At 43.1% G+C, this 7,294-nt stretch overlaps 1 pseudogene; it reads left to right on the plus strand.

Moving 5' to 3' along the window:
* Positions 1-5,811: 5,811 nt before the first annotated feature.
* Positions 5,812-6,909, plus strand: LOC149865621 (uncharacterized; annotated as a pseudogene).
* Positions 6,910-7,294: the final 385 nt, after the last annotated feature.

Genomic DNA, 7,294 nt, shown 5'->3' on the forward strand with positions numbered 1-7,294 from the left:
TGTCAAAGAAGTCAATGGAGAGAGGTTTATGTTGTTCCCAGCATTTTTTCTACAACTGGCAAACTGTGAAGGTCATGTCAGTTGTGCCTCTAGATGCCCTAAACCCATGATGAGATTATGGGAGGAGTTCTTCTGCAAGTGGTAGGAGACAGTTCAGGAGGGTTCTCACAATCTTTCTTGTGATGGAAAGCAAAGTGATCCATCTGTCATTTCCAGAGTCGGACCTGTCACTTTTCTTCAATATTGTTATGATCATGGCATCCCTAAGGTCATCTTGGATTTCTTCCTCATTGCAGATCCCTAAGATCAGAGGATGAACCTATGATGTGAGCTCCTCTGCCCCCTGCTTGAAGATTTCAGTGGAAATTCCATCATCTCCAGATGTCTTGCCATTCATCATCTGCTTGATGAATTTCCTCACCTTGTTGAAGGTTAGAAGGATTCTTAGATTGTCTCTGACTGGACATTGCGGGATGGAGTTCAGAACACTGTCATCAACAACAAATTTTTGACTGAGAAGGTCTTCAAAATGCTCCTGCCAAAGGTGTTGATGGCTCCCCATTACTTGATCAGGTCTCCTCCATGCTTAGGTTTCAAGGGAATTGGTCCCTGAGTGCTTCAGCCATATATAGCTTTGGTGTCACTGAAAAAACTGCATATATCATGTCAGTGATATGATGAATCTCCTTCATCTTGTTTTCCTATCATCTGTTCTTCATATCATGGGTCCTACTTTGGCCCTCTGCCTTGGCTTGTTGGTGATGCAATTTCTTTTCCTTAGAGTTGATGTCATTTTGCCAAGCACAAAAGGCCTTGCACTTACAATCAGTGAATCAACTCTTGAATTTTATGGTTGTTTTCATCAAACCCATCGTGATGTTTCTTGGTCTAGAATCCAAGTGTCTCTTTAGAGGCACTGAGGACAGTAGACCTGAAGGCACCCAAAGTGCTGCCAACATTCTCCCATTATTGTTGGCTGAAATTTGCCAGTAATTTGTTGAGGCACTGGTGAAAGAGGCCTTGCTTAATTAGGTCCTTGAGTCCTTCAATGTTGATTTTTCATTGGCATTGCTTCTGCTGCAGCCATTATTTGGAAGCCAGTTTGAGTGACGTAACTGAGTGGATGAGTCAGTGATCAGTCCAGCAATCATCAGTTCCTGGCACAGCTCAGGTGATAAGGACATCTTTTCAATCTCAGGCACAAAGTGTGACACAGTCAATCAAGTACTAATGTTCAGATTCTGGGGTTACCCTGATGTCTTGTGCCTGTTTTTTTTCTGGTGGAACAGAGTTTTGCTGATGGTGAGTCCATGTTGCATGCATTTGGTCAAGAGGAAGATGCTGTTGGAGTTGACCTTTCCCAGTCCTTCCAGATACATATAATGATACATACATGTATGTATAAGACAACTGTTACATGTCTTCTGAGTGTTTAACTTCATCACCTGACAAGAATTCTCTGCATAAATAATTATTGAACATTTATAGCCCACTCTCCTTCCCATTGAAAAAAATGTGGTTGTGACTCTTACAAGGGTTGGAGTGTTGTAGCCCTGATGATCTAGGAACTGTGTGAGAGGTGCAGGTATTTTGAGACACTTTTATTGAAGAAACTGTTTAGATGGGAGAGATGTTGGACAAGCTTCAGACAGCAAGTGTCCTTCCTCAGGTCTGAGAGAGAAGATCCCCTCTTCATTCCTAGTTCACAGCCCTCTTGCATCCCCCCGAAGAGACTCGTTGCATTTTCATGGAAGCTTTCCTCTGATATTCAACTCAGCCTTCATCTGCCTCTTTCATAGACCTGAGGAAGGACATTTGATACCAGAAACCTTGTCTGAAAGCTTTCCCAACTAAAAAGTTGTTCCAGGAAAAGATGTTGCAACTGCTAAGGCTGGAAAAGCATGCAGGATAGGAGGATGGAACTTTTATCCCTGGAAATGTGAAACACAATTTCAAAATAATTGGAAGTTTTCTCAAATAAAACTGGAAGCCAACAAACAAATCTTAGAACACCTGTTTCTGGTTTATGTGGGAACATTTTATCAGTAGTACAGCTGACTAGGCAGGAGGAAAGTGGGTTTGGCTGGGGGCTATGTTTATAATAGGAGGTGAGTTCTGTGGGCATCAGCCTGACTGATTTTTATGGCAAGCTCAATTGGCCGAAGGCTTGTTTTTTTGACATCTTTAATTTGTATACAAACAAAATAGATGTTGTCCCTTTTGAACTGGGGTATTATCAATACAAAATATTGCACATTAACAAGAAATCCAGTTCTACCAATCAAGCAGGGTTAACAAATGCTTTATAAATAAATGTTAAAGCAGTTTCCTCCTATATTCTTCAGTGAAATCTAAAGTGTAACCACTACTGCTGCAGGTGAGAAATGAGAAGTACACGAAACATTTTGAGGGCTATTAACATTGAATTTTCATAGCAGATCAGCACAAAGTTATCTTGCAGCAGGTGCTGCTGCAATTATGATGCATATGGGACAGTTGCAATGTTTAATGGCCTCTAAATTCCCATGCTAAATGTGTTTGTACATTGGCCTATGCAATCTAGCAGAAAATGTGTGTGAATATTAACAAATTCAGAATATGATTTTTAAGAATTGTATTATTGTATGGTTCTATCCAGTTATCTCTAGCCTTTTATTACAGTGACACATCACTATTCTGAATGCCTCCCTCAGATAAAAAAAAGAAAAAATTAATAAATATCTCACAGCCTAATTTAAACCTAATAGGTGTGATGTTACACTAGGATGGAAATGAGGTTACCAGTGAGAGTTAATTATCACCTTATAGATAAAAGCTATGGATTTTTAAAAGGTGTGGGCTTTCTTTCTTGACCTAAATGATTTGTTTAGAGTAATTTGCAATACACAGAAATTTCTTGTTCCCATAATAATGAACATATAAATAGGTCTGATTGTCCCATTTCATATGCCTCTATAAAACTGGAAAGATTCCAGTGAAGTCAGTGAAATCAGTCTGATGATAGTGTGCAAGAGTGCATGAGTCCCAAATCAGGTCTTACTATTTATGTTTCTTTCTGCAATAGTTTTTGTTTATATTTTCTCACAATTTCCCTTACCCATTTATAAATAACATTGTTAAATAATACAGAAAATAAACAGAGAAAAATGTTTCAATAACATCAGTTTAGCCTTAAAACTATTAAACAAAATGTTTTAAAATAGGCTATCCAGAATATGATCTAGTGCCAGCTGTTCTGTACATACTTACTGATGAGTTGTGGGTGTAAACTGTTACAATTAGAGAACATATATTATTCATCAGCCACTTTATTATACAGTGCTTCATTTTTATATGGTTTTCTATTGTTATTGGTTTTTTTCCAGCTCTGTCCCACTGAAAAAACAAATGACAAAAAATACTATCAAAGAAAGCTATCAATTTCTTGTCAATTCAGAATTACTTTTGAAAGCAGCATGTAAGGCTCCCAGTGATATCTTTCTGACAACCTCCTCATCTCCAAAACTTGTTTGTAAGAGCTGTATTAAACTACCTGCCATCAATTCTAGACCACACAACTATAAGTTGAAGAAATGAATTTCCCACTGTCATTTAGATGAAACTACTAATTTTGACTATCTCTGGTGCTTCAGTCAGACATGTATTTTAAGACAGATTCTTTCCATTTGCTCATCTGCCTTTGTCTTCTGCTCCTGTCAATGCTCAGACATCAATGATGGCATAAGAAAAGTAAGCTAATAAGTTCTGTACTATATGTATTTCAGAAAGTACAAGTTTCACATCATTCTAAGACTCTGATACAACTTCTAGCTAAAAAAAAAATATTTCAAAGAATATTTTAGAATATTCATATATGAATGGGTTTCAGCTCTGGAGCGAGATGCACAGGCAGAAGCCCATCACACCCCAGTGATCCCAGTGGTCTCAGGGACCCCCAGCAGATGCACAGACCCCAACCTTGACCCCCAGCACAGGCAGGAGGTAAGTGGGGCCCATGGCGCGTGGGACTTAGACAGCTGTAAGGAGGCAGCTGAGAGAAGCTGAGGAGGGTCATGCCCCTACCCAGATTCTACTCCCCCCTCCCTCCGGGAGCCACACAACTGCAGCCTTGCAAACAAAGTGTGCAAATAGGTGCGCTCTGGGCCTAGTGCGCAAGTTAGCATGAAAGTTCACACAGGAGTGTGAGCAGGAGGTGCATGAGACTGTAGTCAGTGAGCCTGAAGAGAAGGGTCAGTACAGTAGTAGCCCATATTACTATCTGTACCATGTGGAGATGCACTGCAACCCAAAGATTCCCTCTGCAACTGGACCCCTCCCCTCTGGAACTTCCGACACCTCCACCCAGATGAAACCCATGGTTCTGGCCTCCACTCAGATGGTGCCCCTGGCACTCAGCTGTGGGAGCTGCCTGACACAGCTCCAGGTACATGGGATCAGAAGCATTGACACCTACCCTTGTGAGGCTTGCTCCATATTGGAGTACCTGGAATGCCAGATAGTGCAGCTCCAGACCATGGTGCAAAGGCTACATGCCATTAGAGAAGGTGAACAGGAGATTGACTCCTACTGCCAGGCTCTTTACCTTAAGAAAGAACAGGGCTGCCTACCAGGACAAGGGAGGACAAGAGAAACTCACATACTGTCCAGCCAGGAGGTTGGGCAAAGGTTGTCACTGGACCCACGGCTCGCTGCACTAGGGTCACCACCCCCCTGGACCTCTGCAACAGGTATGAACCCCTCATAGCACCAGTAGAGCCTAAAGAGCTGTTAACTCCTACAAGTGAGGAAGAAACTCGACCAGCTACCATCCCTAGAATGAAACACAGGAGTTCTTGTGGCAGACTTCCTCCTGAGGGGGACAGAGGGAGCAATCTGCCATCCCAATCCCTTAGCCCAGAAGGTCTCCTGCCTCCCAGAAGCCCATATCCGGGATGTTGCTAAGAGGATCCCAAAATGTATCTGGCCCTCTGACCACTACCCCATGCTTTTTATCCATGTAGACACAAATGACACTGCTCAGAATAATCCCAGCTGGGTCATCGATGACTACAGGGTTCTGTGAGCGGAGCTCAGAGGGTTGGGGTTGCAGGTGGGTTTTTCCTCAATCCTTTCAGTTACAGGTCATGGGCTGAGGAGGGAGAGATGAACTGAGGTGGTGAACAGAAGACTGTGGTGCTGGTGCCATTGTGAAGGCTTCGGCTTCTATGATCACTGTCGGCACTTCAGAGAGAAAGGCAGTAGTCTGTGGAGAAGAGATGGCTTCCATCTCACCACATCCAGGAAGAAGCTCTCCTCAGCCAGAATGGCTGACCTGCTTGACCGGGCTTTAAACTAAGTTCACTGGGGGATGGTTCACTGGGGGATGGATGGACAACCACCAGAGCAAACTCACCAAGCACTAACCGCAAAATCAGCAGGTTGGGATGCTCAAGGGAACCCACTCCTATCCCATCTTAGGAATAAAGCTCCTCCATGAGTGCAAGGAAGCCAAGGCCTCCAACAACACAAATAGGTTTACACTAATGCCAGGAGCTTGGGGAATAAACAGGAGGAACTGGTCCTTCTGTTAAACAGACATGATTAAGATCTCATAGGGATAATGAAGACCTAGTGGGACTCCTCCTATGACTGGACCACAGGTATAAATGGCTATACCCTGTACAGGAGAGATTGTGCTGTAAAAAAGCATGTGGTGTAGCTTTCTATATGAAGGAGAGCTACGTGTCCCTTCAAGCTGAGATTGGCACCCAAGAAGGATGACTGGAGACCCTCTGAGTTAGAATATTATGGTAACATGGTGAAGGGGATAAAATGGTAAGAGTCTACTACAGACCTTCAAATCAGGAACAAAAGATTTACCATGAATTAGCCAGGGAACTGCCTGAGGCTGCATACTCACAGTGCATGGTTGTTATGGGAGACTTCATCTACCAAGACAACTCATGGGAAGAGCACTCAGCCAAATCCAATTGGTCAAAAAACTTCCTTACATGTGTGAATGACCTTTACCTGTCTCAAGAAGTTTATGGGGCAACAAGAGGTAAGGCTCTGCTAGACATGGTACTGGCCAAAGGGGATAATCTAGTCAGTGACCTAAGAATTGAAGGGAAGCTGGGAGACAGTGACCCCAAGTTGATCACTTTCACTATCCATCACAAAGCTGGCAAGTCAGTCATCAATGCAGAAGTCCTCAACTTTAGGAAAGCTGATTTTCATAAGCTCAGGTGACTTGTTGTCAAGGCCCTGAGAGGCCATGATCTGACAGAGAGGGGAGTTCATGATGAATGGTTACTCCTTAAAGAAGCAATCCTAGAAGCACAAAAGAAATCCATCCCAACCTATAAGAAAGGGAGTAAAAGGACTCAGGAACCCCCTAGGCTCAACAGGGAACTCATGGACCTCCTACATCTAAAAAGAGAGGCATATAAAGGATGGAAGACAGGAAACTCTACTAAGAAGAAGTATTCCGCACTGGTCCACACCTGTAGGGAGCAAACTAGGAAAGCCAAGGCTGTAACTGAACTCCAACTGGCTACACAAATCAAGAACAATAGAAGGTCCTTCTTCAGATACATGGGGAGTCAGAAGAAAAACAAGGGCAACATTGGATCCCTGCTAAACCAAATGGGGCAGCTGACTACCAGAACCCAGGAAAAAGCAAATCTGCTTAATGATTACTTTGCATTAGTTTTTCATCAGACCAAAGGGACCACCCTGCCTAACATGATGTTGGACAGTCAAGGTGAGGGTGAATACATGCCCACCATTAGCATAGATCTTGTGAAGGAACACCATGAGAAGCTGGACACCCACAAATCAGCTGGTCCAGATAGATTGCACCCAAGAGTTATAAAGGAACTGGCAGACATCATAGCATGGTCACTGGCAAGGACATTCAAGAACTCATGACACTTGGACGAAGTACCTGAAGATTGAAAGAGGGTCAATGTGGTTCCTATCTTCAAGAAAGGGAGGAAAGAAGATCCAGGAAACTACAGGCCAGCCAGTTTGACCTCAATCCCTGGAAAGATCTTGGAAAAAATTATCAAAGAAACCATTCTCAACAGGCTAACAGAAGGCAACATTGTAAGGGATAGCCAGCATGGGTTTGTTGGGTAGGTATTGCCTGACCAATCTCAGTTCTCTCTATGACCAGGTGATGCATCACCTGGACAAAGGGGAGGAGGTTGATATTTGGACTTTAAAAAGCCTTTGTCCTGGTGTCCCATGATGTCCTCATGGAAAAAAATGGGCAACTGTGGCCTTGACTACCCTATGATCCGATGGCTGGGGA

The sequence above is a fragment of the Crocodylus siamensis genome, chromosome 4, assembly GCF_052110815.1.
Source record: "Crocodylus siamensis isolate JL-2025a chromosome 4, ASM5211081v1, whole genome shotgun sequence".
Classification (NCBI taxonomy): Eukaryota; Metazoa; Chordata; order Crocodylia; family Crocodylidae; genus Crocodylus; species Crocodylus siamensis.